Raw genomic sequence first — 25,731 nt, 5'->3', positions numbered from 1 at the left:
CATTTAATGCTACGGCTAGGCAAAAAATCATGGGAAAAAGATAGTATGTAATGTGGAATAAAAATGTTGATGAGCCTACTGCACGTGGTGTTCCCAGCCGGTCTCCCATGCATATACTAACCACGCCCAATGCAGCTTAACTTCAGTGATCGGACAAGAACTGGTGTGTTCTGCAATGGTTTGACAGTAGGCTGAATATTCGTCAGAATTGCATGTCGTTTAACGCATCGGTAAGGCAAAAAAGTCCCGGGAAAATGTTGGTATGTACTGTGGAATAAAAATTTTGAGAAGCCTACTGCACATGGTATTCCCAGCCGGTCTCCCATGCAAGTGCTAACCACGCCCGATGCACCTTAACTTCAGTGATCGGACGAGAACTGGTGTATTCTGCAATGGTTTTGCAGTAGGCTGCATATTCGTCGGAATTGAATGTAATTTAATACTTCGACTAGGCAAAAAATCCCGGGAAAAAGTTAGTATGTACGGTGGAATAAAAATGTTGATGCGCCTAATGCATGTGGTATTCCCAGCCGGTCTCCCATGCAAGTACTAACCACGCCGGATGCAGCTTAACTTCAGAGATCGGACGAGAACAGGTGTATTCTGCAATGGTTTGGCAGTAGGCTGAATATTCGTCCGAATTGTATGTCATTTAATGCTTCGTCTAGGTAAAAAATCATGGGAAAAAGTTGGTATGTAATGAGGAATAAAAATGTTGATGAGCCTACTGCACGTGGTATTCCCAGCCGGTCTTGCGTGCAAGAACTAACCACGCCCGATGTGGCTTAACTTCAGTGATCGGACGAGAACTGGTGTATTCTGCAATAAAAATGTTCATCAGCCTACTGCTCGTGGTATTCCCAGCCGGTCTCCCATGCAAGTACTAACCACGCCCGATGCAACTTAACTTCAGTGATCGTAGAAGAACTGGTGTATTCTGCAATGGTTTGGCAGTCGGCTGAATATTCGTAGGAATTGGATGTCATTTAATGCTATCGCTAGGCAAAAAATCATAGGAAAATGTTAGTATGTAATGTGGAATAAAAATGTTGATGAGCCTACTGCAAGTGTGCATTCCCAGCCAGTCTCCCATTCAAGTACTTTCCACGTCCAATGCAGCTAAACTTCAGTGATCGGACGAGAACTGGTGTGTTCTGCAATGGTTTGGCAGTAGGCTGAATATTCGTCAGACTTGCAGGTCGTTTAACGCTTCGGCTAGGCAAAAAATCCCGTGAAAATGTTGGTATGTACGGTGGAATAGAAATGTTGATAAGCCTACTGCACATGGTATTCCCAACCGGTCTCCCATGCAAGTACTAACCACGCCCGGTGCAGCTTAACTACAGTGATCGGACAAGAACTGGTGTGTTCTGCAATTGTTTGACAGTAGGCTGAATATTCGTCAGAATTGCATGTCGTCTATCGCTTCGGCAAGGCAAAAAATCCCGAGAAAAAGTTGGTATATACGGTGGAATAAAAATGTTGATAAGCCTACTGCACTTGGTAATCCCAGCCGGTCTCCCATGCAAGTACTAACCACGCCCAACGCAGCTTAACTTCAGTGATCGGACGAGAACTGGTGTATTCTGCAATGGCTTGGCAGTAGGCTGGATATTCGTCGGAATTGGATGTAATTTAATACTTCGGCTAGGCAAAAAATCCCGGGAAAAAGTTAGTATGTACGGTGGAATAAAAATGTTGATGAGCCTAATGCACGTGGTATTCCCAACCAGTCTCCCATGCAAGTACTAACCACGCCTGATGCAGCTTAACTTCAGTGATCGGACGAGAACTGGTGTATTCTGCAATAAAAATTTTCATCAGCTTACTGCACGTGGTATTCCCAGCCGGTCTCCCATGCAAGTACTAATCACGCCGATGCAGCTTAACTTCAGTGATTGGACGAGAACTGGTGTATTCTGCATTGGTTTGGCAGTAGGCTGAATATTCGTCGGAATTGAATGTCGTTTAATGCTACGGCTAGGCAAAAAATCATAGGAAAAAGTTAGTATGTAATGCAGAATAAAAATGTTGATGAGCCTACTGCACGTGGTATTCCCAGCCGGTCTTGCGTGCAAGAACTAACCACGCCCGATGTGGCTTAACTTCAGTGATCGGACGAGAACTGGTGTATTCTGCAATAAAAATGTTCATCAGCCTACTGCTCGTGGTATTCCCAGCCGGTCTCCCATGCAAGTACGAACCACGCCCGATGCAACTTAACTTCAGTGATCGGACAAGAACTGGTGTATTCTGCAATGGTTTGGCAGTAGGCTGAATATTCGTCGGAATTGGATGTCATTTAATGCTATGGCTAGGCAAAAAATCATAGGAAATGTTAGTATGTAATGTGGAATAAAAATGTTGATGAGCCTACTGCAAGTGGCATTCCCAGCCGGTCTCCCATTCAAGTACTTACCACGTCCAATGCAGCTTAACTTCAGTGATCGGACGAGAACTGGTGTGTTCTGCAATGGTTTGGCAGTAGGCTGAATATTCGTCAGACTTGCAGGTCGTTTAACGCTTCGGCTAGGCAAAAAATCCCGTGAAAATTTCGGTATGTACGGTGGAATAGAAATGTTGATAAGCCTACTGCACATGGTATTCCCAACCGGTCTCCCATGCAAGTACTAACCACGCCCGATGCAGCTTAACTTCGGTGATCGGACGAGAACTGGTGAATTCTGCAATGGGTTGGCAGCAGGCTGAATATATGTTGGAATTGGATGTCGTTTATGCTTCGGCTATGCAAAAAATCCCGCGAAAAAGTTAGTATGTACGGTGGAATAAAATTGTTGATGTGCCTAATGCACGAGGTATTCCCAGCTGGTCTCCCATGCAAGTACTAACCACGCCCGATGCAGCTTAACTTCAGAGATCGGACGAGAACTGGTGTATTCTGCAATGGTTTGGCAGTAGTCTGAATATTCGTCGGAATTGGATGTAATTTAATACTTTGGCTAGGCAAAAAATCCCGGGGAAAAGTTGGTATGTACGGTGGAATAAAAATGTTGATGAGCTAACTGTACATGGTATTCCCAGCCGGTCTCCCATGCAAGTACTAACCACGCCCGATGTAGCTTAACTTCAGTGATCGGAGGAGACCTGGTGTATTCTGCAATGGTTTTGCAGTAGGCTGAATATTCGTCGGAATTGGATGTCATTTAATGCTACGGCTAGGCAAAAAATCATGGGAAAAAGATAGTATGTAATGTGGAATAAAAATGATGATGAGCCTACTGCACGTGGTGTTCCCAGCCGGTCTCCCATGCATATACTAACCACGCCCAATGCAGCTTAACTTCAGTGATCGGACAAGAACTGGTGTGTTCTGCAATGGTTTGACAGTAGGCTGAATATTCGTCAGAATTGCATGTCGTTTAACGCATCGGTAAGGCAAAAAAGTCCCGGGAAAATGTTGGTATGTACTGTGGAATAAAAATTTTGAGAAGCCTACTGCACATGGTATTCCCAGCCGGTCTCCCATGCAAGTGCTAACCACGCCCGATGCACCTTAACTTCAGTGATCGGACGAGAACTGGTGTATTCTGCAATGGTTTTGCAGTAGGCTGCATATTCGTCGGAATTGAATGTAATTTAATACTTCGACTAGGCAAAAAATCCCGGGAAAAAGTTAGTATGTACGGTGGAATAAAAATGTTGATGCGCCTAATGCATGTGGTATTCCCAGCCGGTCTCCCATGCAAGTACTAACCACGCCGGATGCAGCTTAACTTCAGAGATGGGACGAGAACAGGTGTATTCTGCAATGGTTTGGCAGTAGGCTGAATATTCGTCCGAATTGTATGTCATTTAATGCTTCGTCTAGGTAAAAAATCATGGGAAAAAGTTGGTATGTAATGAGGAATAAAAATGTTGATGAGCCTACTGCACGTGGTATTCCCAGCCGGTCTTGCGTGCAAGAACTAACCACGCCCGATGTGGCTTAACTTCAGTGATCGGACGAGAACTGGTGTATTCTGCAATAAAAATGTTCATCAGCCTACTGCAAGTGTGCATTCCCAGCCAGTCTCCCATTCAAGTACTTTCCACGTCCAATGCAGCTTAACTTCAGTGATCGGACGAGAACTGGTGTGTTCTGCAATGGTTTGGCAGTAGGCTGAATATTCGTCAGACTTGCAGGTCGTTTAATGCTTCGGCTAGGCAAAAAATCCCGTGAAAATGTTGGTATGTACGGTGGAATAGAAATGTTGATAAGCCTACTGCACATGGTATTCCCAACCGGTCTCCCATGCAAGTACTAACCACGCCCGGTGCAGCTTAACTACAGTGATCGGACAAGAACTGGTGTGTTCTGCAATTGTTTGACAGTAGGCTGAATATTCGTCAGAATTGCATGTCGTCTATCGCCTCGGCAAGGCAAAAAATCCCGAAAAAAAGTTGGTATATACGGTGGAATAAAAATGTTGATAAGCCTACTGCACTTGGTAATCCCAGCCGGTCTCCCATGCAAGTACTAACCACGCCCAACGCAGCTTAACTTCAGTGATCGGACGAGAACTGGTGTATTCTGCAATGGTTTGGCAGTAGGCTGGATATTCGTCGGAATTGGATGTAATTTAATACTTCGGCTAGGCAAAAAATCCCGGGAAAAAGTTAGTATGTACGGTGGAATAAAAATGTTGATGAGCCTAATGCACGTGGTATTCCCAACCAGTCTCCCATGCAAGTACTAACCACGCCTGATGCAGCTTAACTTCAGTGATCGGACGAGAACTGGTGTATTCTGCAATAAAAATGTTCATCAGCTTACTGCACGTGGTATTCCCAGCCAGTCTCCCATGCAAGTACTAATCACGCCGATGCAGCTTAACTTCAGTGATTGGACGAGAACTGGTGTATTCTGCATTGGTTTGGCAGTAGGCTGAATATTCGTCGGAATTGAATGTCGTTTAATGCTACGGCTAGGCAAAAAATCATAGGAAAAAGTTAGTATGTAATGCGGAATAAAAATGTTGATGAGCCTACTGCGCGTGGTATTCCCAGCCGGTCTTGCGTGCAAGAACTAACCACGCCCGATGTGGCTTAACTTCAGTGATCGGACGAGAACTGGTGTATTCTGCAATAAAAATGTTCATCAGCCTACTGCTCGTGGTATTCCCAGCCGGTCTCCCATGCAAGTACGAACCACGCCCGATGCAACTTAACTTCAGTGATCGGACAAGAACTGGTGTATTCTGCAATGGTTTGGCAGTAGGCTGACTATTCGTCGGAATTGGATGTCATTTAATGCTATGGCTAGGCAAAAAATCATAGGAAATGTTAGTATGTAACGTGGAATAAAAATGTTGATGAGCCTACTGCAAGTGGCATTCCCAGCCGGTCCCCCATTCAAGTACTTACCACGTCCAATGCAGCTTAACTTCAGTGATCGGACGAGAACTGGTGTGTTCTGCAATGGTTTGGCAGTAGGCTGAATATTCGTCAGACTTGCAGGTCGTTTAACGCTTCGGCTAGGCAAAAAATCCCGTGAAAATGTCGGTATGTACGGTGGAATAGAAATGTTGATAAGCCTACTGCACATGGTATTCCCAACCGGTCTCCCATGCAAGTACTAACCACGCCCGATGCAGCTTAACTTCAGTGATCGGACGAGAACTGGTGAATTCTGCAATGGGTTGGCAGCAGGCTGAATATATGTCGGAATTGGATGTCGTTTATGCTTCGGCTATGCAAAAAATCCCGCGAAAAAGTTAGTATGTACGGTGGAATAAAATTGTTGATGTGCCTAATGCACGAGGTATTCCCAGCTGGTCTCCCATGCAAGTACTAACCACGCCCGATGCAGCTTAACTTCAGAGATCGGACGAGAACTGGTGTATTCTGCAATGGTTTGGCAGTAGTCTGAATATTCGTCGGAATTGGATGTAATTTAATACTTCGGCTAGGCAAAAAATCTCGGGGAAAAGTTGGTATGTACGGTGGAATAAAAATGTTGATGAGCTAACTGTACATGGTATTCCCAGCCGGTCTCCCATGCAAGTACTAACCACGCCCGATGTAGCTTAACTTCAGTGATCGGAGGAGACCTGGTGTATTCTGCAATGGTTTGGCAGTAGGCTGAATATTCGTCGGAATTGGATTTAATTTAATACTTCGGCAAGGCAACAAATCCCGGGAAAAAGTTAGTATGTACGGTGGAATAAAAATGTTGATAAGCCTACTGCAGGTGGTATTCCCAGCCGGTCTCATATGCAATTACTAACCATGGGCGATGCAGATTAACTTCAGTGGTCGGACGAGAACTGGTGTATTCTGCATTGGTTTGGCAGTAGGCTGAATATTCGTCGGAATTGGATGTCATTTAATGCTACGGCTAGGCAAAAACCATAGGAAAAAGTTAGTATGTAATGTTGAATAAAAATGATGATGAGCCTACCGCACGTGGTATTCCCAGCCAGTCTCCCATGCAAGTAGTAACCACGCCCGATGCAGCTTAACTTCAGTGATCCGACGAGAACTGGTGTATTCTGCAATGGTTTGGCAGTAGGCTGAATATTCGTAGGAATTGGATGTCATTTAATGCTATGGCTAGGCAAAAAATCATAGGAAAAAGTTAGTATGTAATGTGGAATAAAAATGTTGATGAGCCTACTGCAAGTGTGCATTCCCAGCCAGTCTCCCATTCAAGTACTTACCACGTCCAATGCAGCTTAACTTCAGTGATCGGACGAGAACTGGTGTGTTCTGCAATGGTTTGGCAGTAGGCTGAATATTCGTCAGACTTGCAGGTCGTTTAACGCTTCGGCTAGGCAAAAAATCCCGTGAAAATGTTGGTATGTACGGTGGAATAGAAATGTTGATAAGCCTACTGCACATGGTATTCCCAACCGGTCTCCCATGCAAGTACTAACCACGCCCGGTGCAGCTTAACTACAGTGATCGGACAAGAACTGGTGTGTTCTGCAATTGTTTGACAGTAGGCTGAATATTCGTCAGAATTGCATGTCGTCTATCGCTTCGGCAAGGCAAAAAATCCCGAGAAAAAGTTGGTATATACGGTGGAATACAAATGTTGATAAGCCTACTGCACTTGGTAATCCCAGCCGGTCTCCCATGCAAGTACTAACCACGCCCGACGCAGCTTAACTTCAGTGATCGGACGAGAACTGGTGTATTCTGCAATGGTTTGGCAGTAGGCTGGATATTCGTCAGAATTGGATGTAATTTAATACTTCGGCTAGGCAAAAAATCCCGGGAAAAAGTTAGTATGTACGGTGGAATAAAAATGTTGATGAGCCTAATGCACGTGGTATTCCCAAACAGTCTCCCATGCAAGTACTAACCACGCCTGATGCAGCTTAACTTAAGTGATCGGAGGAGAACTGGTGTATTCTGCAATAAAAATGTTCATCAGCTTACTGCACGTGGTATTCCCAGCCGGTCTCCCATGCAAGTACTAACCACGCCGATGCAGCTTAACTTCAGTGATTGGACGAGAACTGGTGTATTCTGCATTGGTTTGGCAGTAGGCTGAATATTCGTCGGAATTGAATGTCGTTTAATGCTACGGCTAGGCAAAAAATCATAGGAAAAAGTTAGTATGTAATGCTGAATAAAAATGTTGATGAGCCTACTGCACGTGGTATTCCCAGCCGGTCTTGCGTGCAAGAACTAACCACGCCCGATGTGGCTTAACTTCAGTGATCGGACGAGAACTGGTGTATTCTGCAATAAAAATGTTCATCAGCCTACTGCTCGTGGTATTCCCAGCCGGTCTCCCATGCAAGTACGAACCACGCCCGATGCAACTTAACTTCAGTGATCGGACAAGAACTGGTGTATTCTGCAATGGTTTGGCAGTAGGCTGAATATTCGTCGGAATTGGATGTCATTTAATGCTATGGCTAGGCAAAAAATCATAGGAAAAAGTTAGTATGTAATGTGGAATAAAAATGTTGATGAGCCTACTGCAAGTGGCATTCCCAGCCGGTCTCCCATTCAAGTACTTACCACGTCCAATGCAGCTTAACTTCAGTGATCGGACGAGAACTGGTGTGTTCTGCAATGGTTTGGCAGTAGGCTGAATATTCGTCAGACTTGCAGGTCGTTTAACGCTTCGGCTAGGCAAAAAATCCCGTGAAAATTTCGGTATGTACGGTGGAATAGAAATGTTGATAAGCCTACTGCACATGGTATTCCCAACCGGTCTCCCATGCAAGTACTAACCACGCCCGATGCAGCTTAACTTCAGTGATCGGACGAGAACTGGTGAATTCTGCAATGGGTTGGCAGCAGGCTGAATATATGTCGGAATTGGATGTCGTTTATGCTTCGGCTATGCAAAAAATCCCGCGAAAAAGTTAGTATGTACGGTGGAATAAAATTGTTGATGTGCCTAATGCACGAGGTATTCCCAGCTGGTCTCCCATGCAAGTACTAACCACGCCCGATGCAGCTTAACTTCAGAGATCGGACGAGAACTGGTGTATTCTGCAATGGTTTGGCAGTAGTCTGAATATTCGTTGGAATTGGATGTAATTTAATACTTCGGCTAGGCAAAAAATCCCGGGGAAAAGTTGGTATGTACGGTGGAATAAAAATGTTGATGAGCTAACTGTACATGGTATTCCCAGCCGGTCTCCCATGCAAGTACTAACCACGCCCGATGTAGCTTAACTTCTGCAATCGGACGAGAACTGGTGTATTCTGCAATGGTTTGGCAGTAGGCTGGATATTCTTCGGAATTGGATGTAATTCACTACTTCGGCTAGGCAAAAAATCCCGGGAAAAAGTTAGTATGTACGGTGGAATAAAAATGTTGATGAACCTAATGCACGTGGTATTCCCAGCCAGTCTCCCATGCAAGTACTAACCACGCCCGATGCAGCTTAACTTCAGTGATCGGAGGCGACCTGGTGTATTCTGCAATGGTTTGGCAGTAGGCTGAATATTCGTCGGAATTGGATTTAATTTAATACTTCGGCAAGGCAACAAATCCCTGGAAAAAGTTAGTATGTACGGTGGAATAAAAATGTTGATAAGCCTACTGCAGGTGGTATTCCCAGCTGGTCTCATATGCAATTACTAACCATAGGCGATGCAGATTAACTTCAGTGATCGGACGAGAACTGGTGTATTCTGCATTGGTTTGGCAGTAGGCTGAATATTCGTCGGAATTGGATGTCATTTAATGCTACGGCTAGGCAAAAAACCATAGGAAAAAGTTAGTATGTAATGTTGAATAAAAATGATGATGAGCCTACCGCACGTGGTATTCCCAGCCAGTCTCCCATGCAAGTAGTAACCACGCCCGATGCAGCTTAACTTCAGTGATCCGACGAGAACTGGTGTATTCTTCAATGGTTTGGCAGTAGGCTGAATATTCGTCGGAATTGGATGTCATTTAATGCTACAGCTAGGCAAAAAAAAAATTGGGTAAAAGTTAGTATGTAATGTGGAATAAAAATGTTGATGAGCCTGCTGCACGTGGTATTCCCAGCCGGTCTCCCATGCAAGTACTAACCACGCCCGATGCAGCTTAACTTCAGTGATCGGACAAGAACTGGTGTGTTCTGCAATAAAAAAAGTTCATCAGCCTACTGCACGTGGTATTCCCAGCCGGTCTCCCATGCAAGTACTAACCACGCCCGATGCAGCTTAACTTCAGTGATCGGACGAGATCTGTTGTATTCAGCATTGGTTTGGCAGTAGGCTGAATATTCTTCGGAATTGGATGTAATTTAATACTTCGGCTAGGCAAAAAATCCCGGGGAAAAGTTGGTATGTACGGTGGAATTAAAATGTTGATGAGCTAACTGTACATGGTATTCCCAGCCGGTCTCCCATGCAAGTACTAACCACGCCCGATGTAGCTTAACTTCAGCGATCGGACGAGAACTGGTGTATTCTGCAATGGTTTGGCAGTAGTCTGAATATTCGTCGGAATTGGATGTAATTTAATACTTCGGCTAGGCAAAAAATCCCGGGGAAAAGTTGGTATGTACGGTGGAATAAAAATGTTGATGAGCTAACTGTACATGGTATTCCCAGCCGGTCTCCCATGCAAGTACTAACCACGCCCGATGTAGCTTAACTTCAGCGATCGGACGAGAACTGGTGTATTCTGCAATGGTTTGGCAGTAGGCTGGATATTCTTCGGAATTGGATGTAATTCACTACTTCGGCTAGGCAAAAAATCCCGGGAAAAAGTTAGTATGTACGGTGGAATAAAAATGTTGATGAAACTAATGCACGTGGTATTCCCAGCCGGTCTCCCATGCAAGTACTAACCACGCCCGATGCAGCTTAACTTCAGTGATCGGAGGCGACCTGGTGTATTCTGCAATGGTTTGGCAGTAGGCTGAATATTCGTTGGAATTGGATTTAATTTAATACTTCGGCAAGGCAACAAATCCCGGGAAAAAGTTAGTATGTACGGTGGAATAAAAATGTTGATAAGCCTACTGCAGGTGGTATTCCCAGCCGGTCTCATATGCAATTACTAACCATGGGCGATGCAGATTAACTTCAGTGATCGGACGAGAACTGGTGTATTCTGCATTGGTTTGGCAGTAGGCTGAATATTCGTCGGAATTGGATGTCATTTAATGCTACGGCTAGGCAAAAAACCATAGGAAAAAGTTAGTATGTAATGTTGAATAAAAATGATGATGAGCCTACCGCACGTGGTATTCCCAGCCAGTCTCCCATGCAAGTAGTAACCACGCCCGATGCAGCTTAACTTCAGTGATCCGACGAGAACTGGTGTATTCTGCAATGGTTTGGCAGTAGGCTGAATATTCGTAGGAATTGGATGTCATTTAATGCTATGGCTAGGCAAAAAATCATAGGAAAAAGTTAGTATGTAATGTGGAATAAAAATGTTGATGAGCCTACTGCAAGTGTGCATTCCCAGCCAGTCTCCCATTCAAGTACTTACCACGTCCAATGCAGCTTAACTTCAGTGATCGGACGAGAACTGGTGTGTTCTGCAATGGTTTGGCAGTAGGCTGAATATTCGTCAGACTTGCAGGTCGTTTAACGCTTCGGCTAGGCAAAAAATCCCGTGAAAATGTTGGTATGTACGGTGGAATAGAAATGTTGATAAGCCTACTGCACATGGTATTCCCAACCGGTCTCCCATGCAAGTACTAACCACGCCCGGTGCAGCTTAACTACAGTGATCGGACAAGAACTGGTGTGTTCTGCAATTGTTTGACAGTAGGCTGAATGTTCGTCAGAATTGCATGTCGTCTATCGCTTCGGCAAGGCAAAAAATCCCGAGAAAAAGTTGGTATATACGGTGGAATACAAATGTTGGTAAGCCTACTGCACTTGGTAATCCCAGCCGGTCTCCCATGCAAGTACTAACCACGCCCGACGCAGCTTAACTTCAGTGATCGGACGAGAACTGGTGTATTCTGCAATGGTTTGGCAGTAGGCTGGATATTCGTCGGAATTGGATGTAATTTAATACTTCGGCTAGGCAAAAAATCCCGGGAAAAAGTTAGTATGTACGGTGGAATAAAAATGTTGATGAGCCTAATGCACGTGGTATTCCCAAACAGTCTCCCATGCAAGTACTAACCACGCCTGATGCAGCTTAACTTAAGTGATCGGAGGAGAACTGGTGTATTCTGCAATAAAAATGTTCATCAGCTTACTGCACGTGGTATTCCCAGCCGGTCTCCCATGCAAGTACTAACCACGCCGATGCAGCTTAACTTCAGTGATTGGACGAGAACTGGTGTATTCTGCATTGGTTTGGCAGTAGGCTGAATATTCGTCGGAATTGAATGTCGTTTAATGCTACGGCTAGGCAAAAAATCATAGGAAAAAGTTAGTATGTAATGCGGAATAAAAATGTTGATGAGCCTACTGCACGTGGTATTCCCAGCCGGTCTTGCGTGCAAGAACTAACCACGCCCGATGTGGCTTAACTTCAGTGATCGGACGAGAACTGGTGTATTCTGCAATAAAAATGTTCATCAGCCTACTGCTCGTGGTATTCCCAGCCGGTCTCCCATGCAAGTACGAACCACGCCCGATGCAACTTAACTTCAGTGATCGGACAAGAACTGGTGTATTCTGCAATGGTTTGGCAGTAGGCTGAATATTCGTCGGAATTGGATGTCATTTAATGCTATGGCTAGGCAAAAAATCATAGGAAAAAGTTAGTATGTAATGTGGAATAAAAATGTTGATGAGCCTACTGCAAGTGGCATTCCCAGCCGGTCTCCCATTCAAGTACTTACCACGTCCAATGCAGCTTAACTTCAGTGATCGGACGAGAACTGGTGTGTTCTGCAATGGTTTGGCAGTAGGCTGAATATTCGTCAGACTTGCAGGTCGTTTAACGCTTCGGCTAGGCAAAAAATCCCGTGAAAATTTCGGTATGTACGGTGGAATAGAAATGTTGATAAGCCTACTGCACATGGTATTCCCAACCGGTCTCCCATGCAAGTACTAACCACGCCCGATGCAGCTTAACTTCAGTGATCGGACGAGAACTGGTGAATTCTGCAATGGGTTGGCAGCAGGCTGAATATATGTCGGAATTGGATGTCGTTTATGCTTCGGCTATGCAAAAAATCCCGCGAAAAAGTTAGTATGTACGGTGGAATAAAATTGTTGATGTGCCTAATGCACGAGGTATTCCCAGCTGGTCTCCCATGCAAGTACTAACCACGCCCGATGCAGCTTAACTTCAGAGATCGGACGAGAACTGGTGTATTCTGCAATGGTTTGGCAGTAGTCTGAATATTCGTTGGAATTGGATGTAATTTAATACTTCGGCTAGGCAAAAAATCCCGGGGAAAAGTTGGTATGTACGGTGGAATAAAAATGTTGATGAGCTAACTGTACATGGTATTCCCAGCCGGTCTCCCATGCAAGTACTAACCACGCCCGATGTAGCTTAACTTCTGCGATCGGACGAGAACTGGTGTATTCTGCAATGGTTTGGCAGTAGGCTGGATATTCTTCGGAATTGGATGTAATTCACTACTTCGGCTAGGCAAAAAATCCCGGGAAAAAGTTAGTATGTACGGTGGAATAAAAATGTTGATGAACCTAATGCACGTGGTATTCCCAGCCGGTCTCCCATGCAAGTACTAACCACGCCCGATGCAGCTTAACTTCAGTGATCGGAGGAGACCTGGTGTATTCTGCAATGGTTTGGCAGTAGGCTGAATATTCGTCGGAATTGGATTTAATTTAATACTTCGGCAAGGCAACAAATCCCTGGAAAAAGTTAGTATGTACGGTGGAATAAAAATGTTGATAAGCCTACTGCAGGTGGTATTCCCAGCTGGTCTCATATGCAATTACTAACCATGGGCGATGCAGATTAACTTCAGTGATCGGACGAGAACTGGTGTATTCTGCATTGGTTTGGCAGTAGGCTGAATATTCGTCGGAATTGGATGTCATTTAATGCTACGGCTAGGCAAAAAACCATAGGAAAAAGTTAGTATGTAATGTGGAATAAAAATGTTGATGAGCCTGCTGCACGTGGTATTCCCAGCCGGTCTCCCATGCAAGTACTAACCACGCCCGATGCAGCTTAACTTCAGTGATCGGAAAAGAACTGGTGTGTTCTGCAATAAAAAAAGTTCATCAGCCTACTGCACGTGGTATTCCCAGCCGGTCTCCCATGCAAGTACTAACCACGCCCGATGCAGCTTAACTTCAGTGATCGGACGAGATCTGTTGTATTCAGCATTGGTTTGGCAGTAGGCTGAATATTCTTCGGAATTGGATGTAATTTAATACTTCGGCTAGGCAAAAAATCCCGGGGAAAAGTTGGTATGTACGGTGGAATTAAAATGTTGATGAGCTAACTGTACATGGTATTCCCAGCCGGTCTCCCATGCAAGTACTAACCACGCCCGATGTAGCTTAACTTCAGCGATCGGACGAGAACTGGTGTATTCAGCAATGGTTTGGCAGTAGGCTGGATATTCGTCGGAATTGGATGTAATTCACTACTTCGGCTAGGCAAAAAATCCCGGGAAAAAGTTAGTATGTACGGTGGATAAAAATTTTGATGAACCTAATGCACGTGGTATTCCCAGGCGGTCTCCCATGCAAGTACTAACCACGCCCGATGCAGCTTAACTTCAGTGATCGGAGGAGACCTGGTGTATTCTGCAATGGTTTGGCAGTAAGCTAAATATTCGTCGGAATTGGGTGTAATTTAATGCTACGGCTAGGCAAAAAATCATAGGAAAAAGTTAGTATGCAATGTGGAATAAAAATGATGATGAGCCTACCGCACGTGGTATTCCCAGCCAGTCTCCCATGCGAGTAGTAACCACGCCCAATGCAGCATAACTTCAGTGATCAGACGAGAACTGGTGTATTCTGCATTGGTTTGGCAGTAGGCTGAATATTCGTCGGAATTGGATGTCATTTAATGCTACGGCTAGGCAAAAAACCATAGGAAAAAGTTAGTATGTAATGTGGAATAAAAATGATGATGAGCCTACCGCACGTGGTATTCCCAGCCAGTCTCCCATGCAAGTAGTAACCACGCCCGATGCAGCTTAACTTCAGTGATCCGACGAGAACTGGTGTATTCTGCAATGGTGTGGCAGTAGGCTGAATATTCGTCGGAATTGGATGTCATTTAATGCTACGGCTAGGCAAAAAAAAAATGGGTAAAAGTTAGTATGTAATGTGGAATAAAAATGTTGATGAGCCTACTGCACGTGGTATTCCCAGCCGGTCTCCCATGCAAGTACTAACCACGCCCGATGCAGCTTAACTTCAGTGATCGGACAAGAACTGGTGTGTTCTGCAATAAAAAAGTTCATCAGCCTACTGCACGTGGTATTCCCAGCCGGTCTCCCGTTCAAGAACTAACCACGCCCGATGCGCCTTAACTTCAGTGATCGGACGAGAACTGGTGTATTCTGCAATGGTTTGGCAGTAGGCTGGATATTCGTCGGAATTGGATGTAATTTAATACATCGGCTAGGCAAAAAATCGCGGGAAAATGTTGGTATGTACGGTAGAATAAAAATGTTGATAAGCCTACTGCACGTGGTATTCCCCGCAGGTCTTCCATGCAAGTACTAACCACGCCAGATGCAGCTTAACTTCAGTGATCGGACGAGAACTGGTGTATTCTGCAATGGTTTGGCAGTTGGCTGAATATTCGTCCGAATTGAATGTCATTTAATGCTTCGTCTAGGAAAAAAATCATGGGAAAAGTTAGTATGTAATGTGGAATAAAAATGTTGATGAGCCTACTGCACATGGTATTCCCAGCCGGTCTCCCAGTAGGCTGAGTATTCGTCAGAATTGGATGTCGTTTAACGCTTCGGCTCGGCAAAAAATCGCGGGAAAATGTTGGTATGTACGGTAGAATAACAATGTTGATAAGCCTACTGCACGTGGTATTCCCCGCAGGTCTTCCATGCAAGTACTTACCACGTCCAGTGGGCTTAACTCCAGTGATCGGAGGAGAACTGGTGTATTCTGCAATGGTTTGTCATGAGGCTGAATATTCGTCGGAATTTGATGTAGTTTAATACTTCGGCTAGGCAAAAAATCCCTGGAAAAAGTTAGAATGTACGGTGGAATAAAAATGTTGATGAGCCGACTGAACGTGGTATTCCCAGCAGGTCTCCCATACAAGTACTAACCACGCCCGATGCAGCTTAACTTCTGTGATTGGACGAGAATTGGTGTATTCTACAATGGTTTGGCAGTAAGCTGAATATTCGTCGGAATTGGATGTAATTTAATACTTCGGCTACGCAACAAATCCCGGGAAAAAGTTTGTATGTACGGTGGAATAAAAATGTTGATAAGCCTACTGCTCGTGGTATTCCCAGCAGGTCTCCCATGCAAGTACTAACCACTCCGATGCAGCTTAACTTCTGTGATCCGACGAGAACTGGGGTATTCTACAATGGTTTGGCAGTAGGCTGAATATTCATCGGAATTGGATGTAATTTAATACTTCAGCTAGGCAACAAACCCCGGGAAAAAGTTTTGTATGTACGGTAGAATAAAAATGTTGATAAGCCTACTGCACGTAGTATTCCCCGCAGGTCTTCCATGCACGTACTTACCACGTCCAGTGGGCTTAACTTCAGTGATCGGACGAGAACTGGTGTATTCTGCATTGGTTTGGCAGTAGGCTGAATATTCGTCGCAATTGGATGTCATTTAATGCTACGGCTAGGCAAAAAATCCCGGGAAAAAGTTAGTATGTACGGTGGAATAAAATTGTTGATGTGCCTAATGCACGAGGTATTCCCAGCTAGTCTCCCATGCAAGTACTAACCACGCCCGATGCAGCTTAACTTCTGTGATCGGACGAGGACTGGTGTATTCTGCAATGGTTTGGCAGTAGGCTGAATATTCGTCGGAATTGGATGTCATTTAATGCTACGGCTAGGCAAAAAATAATAGGAAAAAGTTAGTATGTAATGTGGAATAAAAATGTTGATGAGCCTACTGCACGTGGCATTCCCAGTCGGTCTCCCATTCAAGTACTTACCACGTCCGATGCAGCTTAACTTCAGTGATCGGACGAGAACTGGTGTGTTCTGCAATGGTTTGGCAGAAGGCTGAGTATTCGTCAGAATTGGATGTCGTTTAACGCTTCGGCTAGGCAAAAAATCGCGGGAAAATGTTAGTATGTAATGTAGAATAAAAATGTTGATGAGCCGACTGAACGTGGTATTCCCAGCCGGTCTCCCGTGCAAGAACTAACCACGCCCGATGCGCCTTTACTTCAGTGATCGGACGAGAACTGGTGTATTCTGCAATGGTTTGGCAGTAGGCTGAATATTTGTCGGAATTGGATTTCAATCAATGCTTCGGCTAGGCCAAAAATTACGGGGGAAAAAGATAGTATGTACGGTGGAATAAAAATGTTGATAAGCCTACTGCTCGTGGTATTCCCAGCAGGTCTCCCATGCAAGTACTAACCACGCCGATGCAGCTTAACTTCTGTGATCGGACGAGAAATGGTGTATTCTACAATGGTTTGGCAGTAGGCTGAATATTCGTCGGAATTGTATGTAATTTAATACTTCGGTTAGGCAACAAATCTCGGGAAAATGTTTGTATGAACAGTGGAATAAAAATGTTGATAAGCCAACTGCTCGTGGTATTCCCAGCCGGTCTCCCATGTAAGTACTAACCATGCACGATGCAGATTAAAGTTGGTATGTACGGTGGAATAAAAATGTTGATAAGCCTACTGCACATGGTATTCCAAGCCGGTCTCCCATGCAAGTACTAACCACGCCCAATGCAGCTTAACTTCAGTGATCCGACGAGAACTGGTGTATTCTGCAATGGTTTGGCAGTAGGCTGGATATTCGTCGGAATTGGATGTAATTTAATACTTTGGCTAGGCAAAAAATCCCGGGAAAAAAGTTAGTATGTACGGTGGAATAAAAATGTTGGTGAGCCTAATGCACGTGGTATTCCCAGCCGGTCTCCCATGCAAGTACTAACCACGCCCGATGCACCTTAAGTGCAGTGATCGGACGAGAACTGGTGTATTCTGCAATGGTTTGGCAGTAGGCTGGATATTCGTCGGAATTGGATGTAATTTAATACTTCGGCTAGGCAAAAAATCCCGGGAAAAAAGTTAGTATGTACGGTGGAATAAAAATGTTGATGAGCCTAATGCACGTGGTATTCCCAGCCAGTCTCCCATGCAAGTACTGACCACGCCCGATGCAGCTTAAGTTCAGTGATCGGACGAGAACTGGTGTATTCTGCAATAAAAATGTTCATCAGCCTACTGCACATGGTATTCCCAGCCGGTCTCCCATGCTAGTACTAACCACGCCCGATGCAGCTTAACTTCAGTGATCCGACGAGAAGTGGTGTGTTCCGCATTGGTTTTGCAGTAGGCTGAATATTTGTTGGAATTGGATGTCATTTAATGCTAGGGCTAGGCAAAAAATCATTGGAAAAAGTTAGTATGTAATGTGGAATAAAAATGTTGATGACCCTACTGCACGTGGTATTCCCAGCCGGTCTCCAATGCTATTACTAACCACGCCCGATGCAGCTTAACTTCAGTGATCCGACGAGAACTGGTGTATTCTGCAATGGTTTTGCAGTAGGCAGAATATTCGTCGGAATTGGATGTCATTTAATACTACGGCTAGGCAAAAAATCATTGGTAAAAGTTACTATGTAATGTGGAATAAAAATGTTGATGAGCCTACTGCACGTGGTATTCCCAGCCGGTCTCCCATGCAAGTACTAACCACGCCCGATGCAGTTTAACTTCAGTGATCGGACGAGAACTGGTGTATTCTGCAATGGATTGGCAGTAGGCTGGATATTCGTCGGAATTGCATGTCGTTTAACGCTTCGGTAAATCAAAAAATCCCGGGACAACGTTGGTATGTACGGTGGAATAAAAATGTTGATGAGCCTAATGCACGTGGTATTCCCAGCCGGTCTCCCATGCAAGTACTAACCACGCCCGATGCAGCTTAACTTCAGTGATCGGACGATAACTGGTGTATTCTGCATTGGTTTGGCAGTAGGCTGAATATTCGTCGGAATTGGATGTCATTTAATGCTACGGCTAGGCAAAAAATCATAGGAAAACGTTAGTATGTAATGTGGAATAAAAATGTTGATGAGCCTACTGCACGTGGTATTCCCAGCCTGTCTCCCATGCAAGTACTAACCACTAACTAACTAAGTACTAACTAATCGGACAAAAACTGGTGTGTTCTGCAATGGTTTGACAGTAGGGTGAATATTCGTCAGAATTGCATGTCGTTAACGCTTCGGTAAGGCAAAAAATCCCGGGAAAAAGTTGGTATGTACGGTGGAATAAAAATGTTGATAAGCCTACTGCACATGGTATTCCCAGCCGGTCTTCCATGCAAGTACTAACCACGCCCAATGCAGCTTAACTTCAGTGATCGGACGAGAACTGGTGTATTCTGCAATGGTTTGGCAGTAGGCTGGATATTCGTCGGAATTGGATGTAATTTAATACTTCGGCTAGGCAAAAAATCCCGGGAAAAAAGTTAGTATGTACGGTGGAATAAAAATGTTGGTGAGCCTAATGCACGTGGTATTCCCAGCCGGTCTCCCATGCAAGTACTAACCACGCCCGATGCACCTTAAGTGCAGTGATCGGACGAGAACTGGTGTATTCTGCAATGGTTTGGCAGTAGGCTGGATATTCGTCGGAATTGGATGTAATTTAATACTTCGGCTAGGCAAAAAATCCCGGGAAAAAAGTTAGTATGTACGGTGGAATAAAAATGTTGATGAGCCTAATGCACGTGGTATTCCCAGCCGGTCTCCCATGCAAGTACTAACCACGCCCGATGCAGCTTAATTTCAGTGATCGGCCGAGAACAGGTGTATTCTGCAATAAAAATGTTCATCAGCCTACTGCACGTGGTATTCCCAGCCGGTCTTCCATGCAAGTACTAACCACGCCCAATGCAGCTTAACTTCAGTGATCCGACGAGAAGTGGTGTGTTCTGCATTGGTTTTGCAGTAGGCTGAATATTTGTCGGAATTGGATGTCATTTAATGCTAGGGCTAGGCAAATAATCATTGGAAAAAGTTAGTATGTAATGTGGAATAAAAATGTTGATGACCCTACTGCACGTGGTATTCCCAGCCGGTCTCCAATGCTAGTACTAACCACGCCCGATGCAGCTTAACTTCAGTGATCCGACGAGAACTGGTGTATTCTGCAATGGTTTTGCAGTAGGCAGAATATTCGTCGGAATTGGATGTCATTTAATACTACGGCTAGGCAAAAAATCATTGGTAAAAGTTACTATGTAATGTGGAATAAAAATGTTGATGAGCCTACTACACGTGGTATTCCCAGCCGGTCTCCCATGCAAGTACTAACCACACCCGATGCAGCTTAACTTCAGTGATCGGACAAGAACTGGTGTGTTCTGCAATGGTTTGACACTAGGCTGAATATTCGTCAGAATTGCATGTCGTTTAACGCTTCGGTAAATCAAAAAATCCCGGGACAATGTTGGTATGTACGGTGGAATAAAAATGTTGAGAAGGCTACTGCACATGGTATTCCCAGCCGGTCTCCCATGCAAGTACTAACCACGCCCGATGCAGCTTAACTTCAGTGATCGGACGAGAACTGGTGTATTCTGCAATAAAAATGTTCATCAGCCTACTGCACGTGGTATTCCCAGCCGGTCTCCCATGCAAGTACTAACCACGCCCGATGCAGCTTAACTTCAGTGATACGACGAGAACTGGTGTATTCTACAATGGTCTTGCAGTAGGCTGAATTTTTCGTCGGAATTGGATGTCATTTAATGCTACGGCTAGGCAAAAAATCATGGGTAAATGTTAGTATGTAATGTGGAATTAAAATGTTGATGAGCCTACTGACGTGGTATTTCCAGCCGATCTCCCATGCAAGTACTAACCACGCCCGATGCAGCTTAACTTCAGTGATCGGACAAGAACTGGTGTGTTCTGCAATGGTTTGACAGTAGGCTGAATATTCGTCAGAATTGCATGTCGTTTAACGCTTCGGTAAGGCAAAAAATCCCGGGAAAAAGTTAGTATGTACGGTGGAATAAAAATGTTGATGAGCCTAATGAACGTGGTATTCCCAGCCGGTCTCCCATGCAAGTACTACCCACGCCCGATGCAGCTTAACTTCAGTGATCGGACGATAACTGGTGTATTCTGCATTGGTTTGGCAGTAGGCTGAATATTCGTCGGAATTGGATGTCATTTAATGCTACGGCTAGGCAAAAAATCAAAGGAAAAAGTTAGTATGTAATGTGGAATAAAAATGTTGATGAGCCTACTGCACGTGGTATTCCCAGCCTGTCTCCCATGCAAGTACTAACCACTAACTAACTAAGTACTAACTAATCGGACAAATACTGGTGTGTTCTGCAATGGTTTGACAGTAGGGTGAATATTCGTCAGAATTGCATGTCGTTTAACTTTTCGGTAAGGCAAAAAATCCCGGGAAAAAGTTGGTATGTACGGTGGAATAGAAATGTTGATAAGCCTACTGCACATGGTATTCCCTGCCTGTCTCCCATGCAAGTACTAACCACGCCCAATGCAGCTTAACTTCAGTGATCGGACGAGAACTGGTGTATTCTGCAATGGTTTGGCAGTAGGCTGGATATTCGTCGGAATTGGGTGTAATTTAATACTTCGGCTAGGCAAAAAATCCCTGGAAAAAAGTTAGTATGTACGGTGGAATAAAAATGTTGGTGAGCCTAATGCACGTGGTATTCCCAGCCGGTCTCCCATGCAAGTACTAACCACGCCCGATGCACCTTAAGTGCAGTGATCGGACGAGAACTGGTGTATTCTGCAATGGTTTGGCAGTAGGCTGGATATTCGTCGGAATTGGATGTAATTTAATACCTCGGCTAGGCAAAAAATCCCGGGAAAAAAGTTAGTATGTACGGTGGAATAAAAATGTTGATGAGCCTAATGCACGTGGTATTCCCAGCCGGTCTCCCATGCAAGTACTAACCAAGCCCGATGCAGCTTAAGTTCAGTGATCGGACGAGAACTGCCGTATTCTGCAATAAAAATGTTCATCAGCCTACTGCACGTGGTATTCCCAGCCGGTCTCCCATGCTAGTACTAACCACGCCCGATGCAGCTTAACTTCAGTGATCCGACGAGAAGTGGTGTGTTCTGCATTGGTTTTGCAGTAGGCTGAATATTTGTCGGAATTGGATGTCATTTAATGCTAGGGCTAGGCAAAAAATCATTGGAAAAAGTTAGTATGTAATGTGGAATAAAAATGTTGATGACCCTACTGCACGTGGTATTCCCAGCCGGTCTCCAATGCTAGTACTAACCACGCCCAATGCAGCTTAACTTCAGTGATCCGACGAGAACTGGTGTATTCTGCAATGGTTTTGCAGTAGGCAGAATATTCGTCGGAATTGGATGTCATTTAATACTACGGCTAGGCAAAAAATCATTGGTAAAAGTTACTATGTAATGTGGAATAAAAATGTTGATGAGCCTACTGCACGTGGTATTCCCAGCCGGTCTCCCATGCAAGTACTAACCACACCCGATGCAGCTTAACTTCAGTGATCGGACAAGAACTGGTGTGTTCTGCAATGGTTTGACACTAGGGTGAATATTCGTCAGAATTGCATGTCGTTTAACGCTTCGGTAAATCAAAAAATCCCGGGACAAAGTTGGTATGTACGGTGGAATAAAAATTTTGAGAAGGCTACTGCACATGGTATTCCCAGCCGGTCTCCCATGCAAGTACTAACCACGCCCGATGCAGCTTAACTTCAGTGATCGGACGAGAACTGGTGTATTCTGCAATGGTTTGGCAGTAGGCTGGATATTCGTCAGAATTGGATGTAATTTATTACTTCGGCTAGGCAAAAAATCCCGGGAAAAAGTTAGTATGTACGGTTGAATAAAAATGTTGATGAGCCTAATGCACGTGGTATTCCCAGCCGGTCTCCCATGCAAGTACTAATCACGCCCGATGCAGCTTAACTTCAGTGATCGGACGAGAACTGGTGTATTCTGTAATAAAAATGTTCATCAGCCTACTGCACGTGGTATTCCCAGCCGGTCTCCCATGCAAGTACTAACCACGCCCGCTGCAGCTTAACTTCAGTGATCAGACGGGAACTGGTGTATTCTGCATTGGTTTGGCAGTAGGCTGAATATTCGTCGGAATTGGATGTCATTTAATGCTACGGATAGGCAAAAAATCATAGGAAAAAGTTAGTATGTAATGTGGAATAAAGATGTTGATGAGCCTACTGCACGTGGTATTCCCAGCCGGTCTCCCATGCTAGTACTAACCACGCCCGATGCAGCTTTTCTTCAGTGATACGACGAGAACTGGTGTATTCAGCAATGGTTTTGCAGTAGGCTGAATATTCGTCGGAATTGGATGTCATTTAATGCTACGGCTAGGCAAAAAATCATGGGTAGATGTTAGTATGTAATGTGGAATTAAAATGTTGATGAGCCTACTGCATGTGGTATTTCCAGCCGATCTCCCATGCAAGTACTAACCACGCCCGATGCAGCTTAACGTCAGTGATCGGACAAGAACTGGTGTGTTCTGCAATGGTTTGACAGTAGGCTGAATATTCGTCAGAATTGCATGTCGTTTAACGCTTCGGTAAGGCAAAAAATCCCGGGAAAAAGTTGGTATGTACGGTGGAATAAAAATGTTGAGAAGCCTACTGCACATGGTATTCCCAGCCGGTCTCCCATGCAAGTACTAACAACTCGCTATGCAGCTTAACTTCAGTGATCAGACGAGAACTGGTGTATTATGCAATGGTTTGGCAGTAGGCTGGATATTCGTCGGAATTGGATGTAATTTAATACTTCGGCTAGGCAAAAAATCCCGGGAAAAAGTTGGTATGTACGGTGGAATAAAAATGTTGAGAAGCCTACTGCACATGGTATTCCCAGCCGGTCTCCCATGCAAGAACTAACCACGCCCGATGTGGCTAAACTTCAGTGATCGGACGAGAACTGGTGTATTATGCTATAAAAATGTTCATCAGCCCACGGCACGTGGTATTCCCAGCCGGTCTCCCATGCAAGTACTAACCACTCCCGATGCAGCTTAACTTCAGTGATCAGACGAGAACTGGTGTATTCTGCAATGGTTTGGCAGTAGGCTGAATATTCGTCGGAATTGGATGTCATTTAATGCTACGGCTAGGCAAAAAATCATGGGAAAAAGTTAGTATGTAATGTGGAATAAAAATGTTGATGAGCATACTGTACGTGTCATTCCCAGTCTGTCTCCCATTCAAGTACTTACCACGTCCGATGCAGCTTAACTACAGTGATCGGACGATAACTGGTGAATTCTGCAATGGGTTGGCAGTAGGTTGAATATTCGTCGGAATTGGATGTCGTTTATGATTCGGCTATGCAAAAAATCCTGCGAAAAAGTTAGTATGTTCGGTGGAATAAAAATATTTATGATCCTACAGCATGTGGTATTCTCAGCCGGCCTCCCATGCAAGTACTAACCACGTCCAGTAGGCGTAACTTCAGTGATCGGAGGAGAACTGGTGTATTCTGCAATGGTTTGGCAGTAGGCTGAATATTCGTCGGAATTGGATGTAATTTTATACTTCGGCTAGGCAACAAATCCCGGGAAAAAGTTAGTATGTACGGTGGAATAAAATTGTTGATGTGCCTAATGCACGTGGTATTCCCAGCCGGTCTCCCATGCAAGTACTGACGACGCCCGATGCGGCTTAACTTGAGTGATCAGACGAGAACTGGTGTATTCTGCAATAGTTTGGCAGTTGGCTGAATATTCGTCGGAATTGTATGTCATTTAATGCTACGGCTAGGCAAAAAATCTTAGGAAAAAGTTAGTATGTAATGTGAAATAAAAATGTTGATGAGCCTAATGCACGTGGCATTCCCAGCCGGTCTCCCATTCAAGTACTTACGACGTCCGATGCAGCTTAACTTCAGTGATCGAACGAGAACTGGTGTGTTCTGCAATGGTTTGGCAGTAGGCTGAGTATTCGTCAGAATTGGATGTCGTTTAACGCTTCGGCTAGGCAAAAAATCCCGGGAAAATGTTGGTATGTACGGTGGAATAAAAATGTTGATGAGCCTAATGTATGTGGTATTCCCAGCGCGTCTCCAATGCAAGTACTAACCACACCCGATGCAGCTTAACTTCAGTGATCGGACAAGAACTGGTGTATTCTGCATTGGTTTGGCAGTAGGCTGAATATTCGTCGGAATTGGATGTCATTTAATGCTACGGCTAGGCAAAAAATCATAGGAAAAAGTTAGTATGTAATGTGGAATAAAAATGTTGATGAGCCTACTGCACGTGGTATTCCCAGCCTGTCTCCCATGCAAGTACTAACCACTAACTAACTAAGTACTATCTAATCGGACAAAAAATGGTGTGTTCTGCAATGGTTTGACAGTAGGCTGAATATTCGTCAGAATTGCATGTCGTTTAACGCTTCGGTAAGGCAAAAAATCCCGGAAAAAAAGTTGGTATGTACGGTGGAATAAAAATGTTGATAAGCCTACTGCACATGGTATTCCCAGCCGGTCTCCCATGCAAGTACTAACCACGCCCAATGCAGCTTAACTTCAGTGATCGGACGAGAACTGGTGTATTCTGCAATGGTTTGGCAGTAGGCTGAATATTCGTCGGAATAGGATTTCAATTAATGTTTCGGCTAGGCAAAAAATCAAGGGAAAAAGATAGTATGTACGGTGAATAAAAATGTTGGTGAGCCTAATGCACGTGGTATTCCCAGCCGGTCTCCCATGCAAGTACTAACCACGCACGATGCAGCTTAAGTTCAGTGATCGGACGAGAACTGGTGTATTCTGCAATGGTTTGGCAGTAGGCTGGATATTCGTCGGAATTGGATGTAATTTAATACTTCGGCTAGGCAAAAAATCCCGGGAAAAAAGTTAGTATGTACGGTGGAATAAAAATGTTGATGAGTGTAATGCACGTGGTATTCCCAGTCGGTCTCCCATGCAAGTACTAACCACGCCCGATGCAGCTTAAGTTCAGTGATCGGACGAGAACTGGTGTATTCTGCAATAAAAATGTTCATCAGCCTACTGCACGTGGTATTCCCAGCCGGTCTCCTATGCAAGTACTAACCTCGCCCGATGCAGCTTAACTTCAGTGATCCGACAAGAACTGGTGTATTCTGCATTGGTTTTGCAGTAGGCTGAACAGTTGTCGGAATTGGATGTCATTTAATGCTAGGGCTAGGCAAAAAA

At 44.5% G+C, this 25,731-nt stretch overlaps 90 pseudogenes; all 90 read right to left on the bottom strand.

Moving 5' to 3' along the window:
- Positions 1 to 72: 72 nt before the first annotated feature.
- LOC146727447 (5S ribosomal RNA) lies at positions 73 to 192 on the bottom strand (annotated as a pseudogene).
- Positions 193 to 289: 97 nt separating this feature from the next.
- LOC146727446 (5S ribosomal RNA) lies at positions 290 to 409 on the bottom strand (annotated as a pseudogene).
- Positions 410 to 839: 430 nt separating this feature from the next.
- On the bottom strand, positions 840 to 959 carry LOC146727445 (5S ribosomal RNA; annotated as a pseudogene).
- Positions 960 to 1,055: 96 nt separating this feature from the next.
- Positions 1,056 to 1,176, bottom strand: LOC146727444 (5S ribosomal RNA; annotated as a pseudogene).
- Positions 1,177 to 1,272: 96 nt separating this feature from the next.
- LOC146727443 (5S ribosomal RNA) lies at positions 1,273 to 1,392 on the bottom strand (annotated as a pseudogene).
- A 96-nt stretch (positions 1,393 to 1,488) lies between these two features.
- LOC146727442 (5S ribosomal RNA) lies at positions 1,489 to 1,608 on the bottom strand (annotated as a pseudogene).
- Positions 1,609 to 1,822: 214 nt separating this feature from the next.
- Positions 1,823 to 1,941, bottom strand: LOC146727441 (5S ribosomal RNA; annotated as a pseudogene).
- A 214-nt stretch (positions 1,942 to 2,155) lies between these two features.
- LOC146727440 (5S ribosomal RNA) lies at positions 2,156 to 2,275 on the bottom strand (annotated as a pseudogene).
- Positions 2,276 to 2,370: 95 nt separating this feature from the next.
- Positions 2,371 to 2,490, bottom strand: LOC146727439 (5S ribosomal RNA; annotated as a pseudogene).
- Positions 2,491 to 2,586: 96 nt separating this feature from the next.
- LOC146727438 (5S ribosomal RNA) lies at positions 2,587 to 2,706 on the bottom strand (annotated as a pseudogene).
- Positions 2,707 to 2,801: 95 nt separating this feature from the next.
- On the bottom strand, positions 2,802 to 2,921 carry LOC146727437 (5S ribosomal RNA; annotated as a pseudogene).
- Positions 2,922 to 3,017: 96 nt separating this feature from the next.
- Positions 3,018 to 3,137, bottom strand: LOC146727436 (5S ribosomal RNA; annotated as a pseudogene).
- A 96-nt stretch (positions 3,138 to 3,233) lies between these two features.
- LOC146727435 (5S ribosomal RNA) lies at positions 3,234 to 3,353 on the bottom strand (annotated as a pseudogene).
- Positions 3,354 to 3,450: 97 nt separating this feature from the next.
- Positions 3,451 to 3,570, bottom strand: LOC146727434 (5S ribosomal RNA; annotated as a pseudogene).
- Positions 3,571 to 4,000: 430 nt separating this feature from the next.
- On the bottom strand, positions 4,001 to 4,121 carry LOC146727433 (5S ribosomal RNA; annotated as a pseudogene).
- A 96-nt stretch (positions 4,122 to 4,217) lies between these two features.
- On the bottom strand, positions 4,218 to 4,337 carry LOC146727432 (5S ribosomal RNA; annotated as a pseudogene).
- A 96-nt stretch (positions 4,338 to 4,433) lies between these two features.
- On the bottom strand, positions 4,434 to 4,553 carry LOC146727431 (5S ribosomal RNA; annotated as a pseudogene).
- Positions 4,554 to 4,767: 214 nt separating this feature from the next.
- Positions 4,768 to 4,886, bottom strand: LOC146727430 (5S ribosomal RNA; annotated as a pseudogene).
- Positions 4,887 to 5,100: 214 nt separating this feature from the next.
- Positions 5,101 to 5,220, bottom strand: LOC146727429 (5S ribosomal RNA; annotated as a pseudogene).
- Positions 5,221 to 5,315: 95 nt separating this feature from the next.
- On the bottom strand, positions 5,316 to 5,435 carry LOC146727428 (5S ribosomal RNA; annotated as a pseudogene).
- Positions 5,436 to 5,531: 96 nt separating this feature from the next.
- LOC146727427 (5S ribosomal RNA) lies at positions 5,532 to 5,651 on the bottom strand (annotated as a pseudogene).
- A 95-nt stretch (positions 5,652 to 5,746) lies between these two features.
- LOC146727426 (5S ribosomal RNA) lies at positions 5,747 to 5,866 on the bottom strand (annotated as a pseudogene).
- A 96-nt stretch (positions 5,867 to 5,962) lies between these two features.
- Positions 5,963 to 6,082, bottom strand: LOC146727425 (5S ribosomal RNA; annotated as a pseudogene).
- A 311-nt stretch (positions 6,083 to 6,393) lies between these two features.
- LOC146727424 (5S ribosomal RNA) lies at positions 6,394 to 6,513 on the bottom strand (annotated as a pseudogene).
- Positions 6,514 to 6,609: 96 nt separating this feature from the next.
- LOC146727423 (5S ribosomal RNA) lies at positions 6,610 to 6,730 on the bottom strand (annotated as a pseudogene).
- A 96-nt stretch (positions 6,731 to 6,826) lies between these two features.
- On the bottom strand, positions 6,827 to 6,946 carry LOC146727422 (5S ribosomal RNA; annotated as a pseudogene).
- A 96-nt stretch (positions 6,947 to 7,042) lies between these two features.
- Positions 7,043 to 7,162, bottom strand: LOC146727421 (5S ribosomal RNA; annotated as a pseudogene).
- Positions 7,163 to 7,376: 214 nt separating this feature from the next.
- Positions 7,377 to 7,495, bottom strand: LOC146727420 (5S ribosomal RNA; annotated as a pseudogene).
- Positions 7,496 to 7,709: 214 nt separating this feature from the next.
- Positions 7,710 to 7,829, bottom strand: LOC146727419 (5S ribosomal RNA; annotated as a pseudogene).
- Positions 7,830 to 7,925: 96 nt separating this feature from the next.
- LOC146727418 (5S ribosomal RNA) lies at positions 7,926 to 8,045 on the bottom strand (annotated as a pseudogene).
- Positions 8,046 to 8,141: 96 nt separating this feature from the next.
- LOC146727417 (5S ribosomal RNA) lies at positions 8,142 to 8,261 on the bottom strand (annotated as a pseudogene).
- A 95-nt stretch (positions 8,262 to 8,356) lies between these two features.
- On the bottom strand, positions 8,357 to 8,476 carry LOC146727416 (5S ribosomal RNA; annotated as a pseudogene).
- Positions 8,477 to 8,572: 96 nt separating this feature from the next.
- LOC146727415 (5S ribosomal RNA) lies at positions 8,573 to 8,692 on the bottom strand (annotated as a pseudogene).
- A 96-nt stretch (positions 8,693 to 8,788) lies between these two features.
- LOC146727414 (5S ribosomal RNA) lies at positions 8,789 to 8,908 on the bottom strand (annotated as a pseudogene).
- A 312-nt stretch (positions 8,909 to 9,220) lies between these two features.
- LOC146727413 (5S ribosomal RNA) lies at positions 9,221 to 9,340 on the bottom strand (annotated as a pseudogene).
- A 217-nt stretch (positions 9,341 to 9,557) lies between these two features.
- Positions 9,558 to 9,677, bottom strand: LOC146727412 (5S ribosomal RNA; annotated as a pseudogene).
- A 96-nt stretch (positions 9,678 to 9,773) lies between these two features.
- On the bottom strand, positions 9,774 to 9,893 carry LOC146727411 (5S ribosomal RNA; annotated as a pseudogene).
- Positions 9,894 to 9,989: 96 nt separating this feature from the next.
- On the bottom strand, positions 9,990 to 10,109 carry LOC146727410 (5S ribosomal RNA; annotated as a pseudogene).
- Positions 10,110 to 10,205: 96 nt separating this feature from the next.
- Positions 10,206 to 10,325, bottom strand: LOC146727409 (5S ribosomal RNA; annotated as a pseudogene).
- A 312-nt stretch (positions 10,326 to 10,637) lies between these two features.
- LOC146727408 (5S ribosomal RNA) lies at positions 10,638 to 10,757 on the bottom strand (annotated as a pseudogene).
- A 96-nt stretch (positions 10,758 to 10,853) lies between these two features.
- On the bottom strand, positions 10,854 to 10,974 carry LOC146727407 (5S ribosomal RNA; annotated as a pseudogene).
- Positions 10,975 to 11,070: 96 nt separating this feature from the next.
- On the bottom strand, positions 11,071 to 11,190 carry LOC146727406 (5S ribosomal RNA; annotated as a pseudogene).
- Positions 11,191 to 11,286: 96 nt separating this feature from the next.
- On the bottom strand, positions 11,287 to 11,406 carry LOC146727405 (5S ribosomal RNA; annotated as a pseudogene).
- Positions 11,407 to 11,620: 214 nt separating this feature from the next.
- Positions 11,621 to 11,739, bottom strand: LOC146727404 (5S ribosomal RNA; annotated as a pseudogene).
- A 214-nt stretch (positions 11,740 to 11,953) lies between these two features.
- LOC146727403 (5S ribosomal RNA) lies at positions 11,954 to 12,073 on the bottom strand (annotated as a pseudogene).
- Positions 12,074 to 12,169: 96 nt separating this feature from the next.
- Positions 12,170 to 12,289, bottom strand: LOC146727402 (5S ribosomal RNA; annotated as a pseudogene).
- A 96-nt stretch (positions 12,290 to 12,385) lies between these two features.
- Positions 12,386 to 12,505, bottom strand: LOC146727401 (5S ribosomal RNA; annotated as a pseudogene).
- Positions 12,506 to 12,600: 95 nt separating this feature from the next.
- Positions 12,601 to 12,720, bottom strand: LOC146727400 (5S ribosomal RNA; annotated as a pseudogene).
- Positions 12,721 to 12,816: 96 nt separating this feature from the next.
- Positions 12,817 to 12,936, bottom strand: LOC146727399 (5S ribosomal RNA; annotated as a pseudogene).
- A 96-nt stretch (positions 12,937 to 13,032) lies between these two features.
- Positions 13,033 to 13,152, bottom strand: LOC146727398 (5S ribosomal RNA; annotated as a pseudogene).
- A 431-nt stretch (positions 13,153 to 13,583) lies between these two features.
- Positions 13,584 to 13,703, bottom strand: LOC146727397 (5S ribosomal RNA; annotated as a pseudogene).
- Positions 13,704 to 13,799: 96 nt separating this feature from the next.
- On the bottom strand, positions 13,800 to 13,919 carry LOC146727396 (5S ribosomal RNA; annotated as a pseudogene).
- Positions 13,920 to 14,014: 95 nt separating this feature from the next.
- Positions 14,015 to 14,134, bottom strand: LOC146727395 (5S ribosomal RNA; annotated as a pseudogene).
- Positions 14,135 to 14,230: 96 nt separating this feature from the next.
- On the bottom strand, positions 14,231 to 14,350 carry LOC146727394 (5S ribosomal RNA; annotated as a pseudogene).
- Positions 14,351 to 14,446: 96 nt separating this feature from the next.
- On the bottom strand, positions 14,447 to 14,566 carry LOC146727393 (5S ribosomal RNA; annotated as a pseudogene).
- A 215-nt stretch (positions 14,567 to 14,781) lies between these two features.
- LOC146727392 (5S ribosomal RNA) lies at positions 14,782 to 14,901 on the bottom strand (annotated as a pseudogene).
- A 96-nt stretch (positions 14,902 to 14,997) lies between these two features.
- Positions 14,998 to 15,117, bottom strand: LOC146727391 (5S ribosomal RNA; annotated as a pseudogene).
- Positions 15,118 to 16,212: 1,095 nt separating this feature from the next.
- On the bottom strand, positions 16,213 to 16,332 carry LOC146727390 (5S ribosomal RNA; annotated as a pseudogene).
- Positions 16,333 to 16,428: 96 nt separating this feature from the next.
- On the bottom strand, positions 16,429 to 16,548 carry LOC146727389 (5S ribosomal RNA; annotated as a pseudogene).
- Positions 16,549 to 16,862: 314 nt separating this feature from the next.
- Positions 16,863 to 16,981, bottom strand: LOC146727388 (5S ribosomal RNA; annotated as a pseudogene).
- Positions 16,982 to 17,179: 198 nt separating this feature from the next.
- LOC146727387 (5S ribosomal RNA) lies at positions 17,180 to 17,299 on the bottom strand (annotated as a pseudogene).
- A 97-nt stretch (positions 17,300 to 17,396) lies between these two features.
- On the bottom strand, positions 17,397 to 17,516 carry LOC146727386 (5S ribosomal RNA; annotated as a pseudogene).
- Positions 17,517 to 17,731: 215 nt separating this feature from the next.
- On the bottom strand, positions 17,732 to 17,851 carry LOC146727385 (5S ribosomal RNA; annotated as a pseudogene).
- A 96-nt stretch (positions 17,852 to 17,947) lies between these two features.
- Positions 17,948 to 18,067, bottom strand: LOC146727384 (5S ribosomal RNA; annotated as a pseudogene).
- A 96-nt stretch (positions 18,068 to 18,163) lies between these two features.
- Positions 18,164 to 18,283, bottom strand: LOC146727383 (5S ribosomal RNA; annotated as a pseudogene).
- Positions 18,284 to 18,379: 96 nt separating this feature from the next.
- On the bottom strand, positions 18,380 to 18,499 carry LOC146727382 (5S ribosomal RNA; annotated as a pseudogene).
- A 308-nt stretch (positions 18,500 to 18,807) lies between these two features.
- Positions 18,808 to 18,927, bottom strand: LOC146727381 (5S ribosomal RNA; annotated as a pseudogene).
- Positions 18,928 to 19,024: 97 nt separating this feature from the next.
- LOC146727380 (5S ribosomal RNA) lies at positions 19,025 to 19,144 on the bottom strand (annotated as a pseudogene).
- A 215-nt stretch (positions 19,145 to 19,359) lies between these two features.
- On the bottom strand, positions 19,360 to 19,479 carry LOC146727379 (5S ribosomal RNA; annotated as a pseudogene).
- A 96-nt stretch (positions 19,480 to 19,575) lies between these two features.
- Positions 19,576 to 19,695, bottom strand: LOC146727378 (5S ribosomal RNA; annotated as a pseudogene).
- A 96-nt stretch (positions 19,696 to 19,791) lies between these two features.
- Positions 19,792 to 19,911, bottom strand: LOC146727377 (5S ribosomal RNA; annotated as a pseudogene).
- Positions 19,912 to 20,125: 214 nt separating this feature from the next.
- LOC146727376 (5S ribosomal RNA) lies at positions 20,126 to 20,245 on the bottom strand (annotated as a pseudogene).
- A 97-nt stretch (positions 20,246 to 20,342) lies between these two features.
- On the bottom strand, positions 20,343 to 20,461 carry LOC146727375 (5S ribosomal RNA; annotated as a pseudogene).
- A 96-nt stretch (positions 20,462 to 20,557) lies between these two features.
- Positions 20,558 to 20,677, bottom strand: LOC146727374 (5S ribosomal RNA; annotated as a pseudogene).
- A 309-nt stretch (positions 20,678 to 20,986) lies between these two features.
- Positions 20,987 to 21,106, bottom strand: LOC146727373 (5S ribosomal RNA; annotated as a pseudogene).
- Positions 21,107 to 21,203: 97 nt separating this feature from the next.
- On the bottom strand, positions 21,204 to 21,323 carry LOC146727372 (5S ribosomal RNA; annotated as a pseudogene).
- A 215-nt stretch (positions 21,324 to 21,538) lies between these two features.
- Positions 21,539 to 21,658, bottom strand: LOC146727371 (5S ribosomal RNA; annotated as a pseudogene).
- Positions 21,659 to 21,754: 96 nt separating this feature from the next.
- LOC146727370 (5S ribosomal RNA) lies at positions 21,755 to 21,874 on the bottom strand (annotated as a pseudogene).
- Positions 21,875 to 21,970: 96 nt separating this feature from the next.
- Positions 21,971 to 22,090, bottom strand: LOC146727369 (5S ribosomal RNA; annotated as a pseudogene).
- Positions 22,091 to 22,186: 96 nt separating this feature from the next.
- On the bottom strand, positions 22,187 to 22,306 carry LOC146727368 (5S ribosomal RNA; annotated as a pseudogene).
- A 214-nt stretch (positions 22,307 to 22,520) lies between these two features.
- Positions 22,521 to 22,640, bottom strand: LOC146727367 (5S ribosomal RNA; annotated as a pseudogene).
- Positions 22,641 to 22,736: 96 nt separating this feature from the next.
- Positions 22,737 to 22,856, bottom strand: LOC146727366 (5S ribosomal RNA; annotated as a pseudogene).
- A 96-nt stretch (positions 22,857 to 22,952) lies between these two features.
- Positions 22,953 to 23,072, bottom strand: LOC146727365 (5S ribosomal RNA; annotated as a pseudogene).
- A 96-nt stretch (positions 23,073 to 23,168) lies between these two features.
- LOC146727364 (5S ribosomal RNA) lies at positions 23,169 to 23,288 on the bottom strand (annotated as a pseudogene).
- A 214-nt stretch (positions 23,289 to 23,502) lies between these two features.
- On the bottom strand, positions 23,503 to 23,622 carry LOC146727363 (5S ribosomal RNA; annotated as a pseudogene).
- Positions 23,623 to 24,364: 742 nt separating this feature from the next.
- On the bottom strand, positions 24,365 to 24,484 carry LOC146727362 (5S ribosomal RNA; annotated as a pseudogene).
- Positions 24,485 to 24,580: 96 nt separating this feature from the next.
- LOC146727361 (5S ribosomal RNA) lies at positions 24,581 to 24,700 on the bottom strand (annotated as a pseudogene).
- A 310-nt stretch (positions 24,701 to 25,010) lies between these two features.
- LOC146727360 (5S ribosomal RNA) lies at positions 25,011 to 25,130 on the bottom strand (annotated as a pseudogene).
- Positions 25,131 to 25,225: 95 nt separating this feature from the next.
- LOC146727359 (5S ribosomal RNA) lies at positions 25,226 to 25,345 on the bottom strand (annotated as a pseudogene).
- A 215-nt stretch (positions 25,346 to 25,560) lies between these two features.
- LOC146727358 (5S ribosomal RNA) lies at positions 25,561 to 25,680 on the bottom strand (annotated as a pseudogene).
- Positions 25,681 to 25,731: the final 51 nt, after the last annotated feature.

Source organism: Saccoglossus kowalevskii, unplaced genomic scaffold (genome assembly GCF_978046115.1).
Source record: "Saccoglossus kowalevskii unplaced genomic scaffold, keSacKowa6.1 SCAFFOLD_24, whole genome shotgun sequence".
NCBI lineage: Eukaryota > Metazoa > Hemichordata > Enteropneusta > Harrimaniidae > Saccoglossus > Saccoglossus kowalevskii.
The sequence above is the reverse complement of the archived record's forward strand: the minus strand, read 5'-3'. Positions and strand labels throughout refer to the sequence as shown.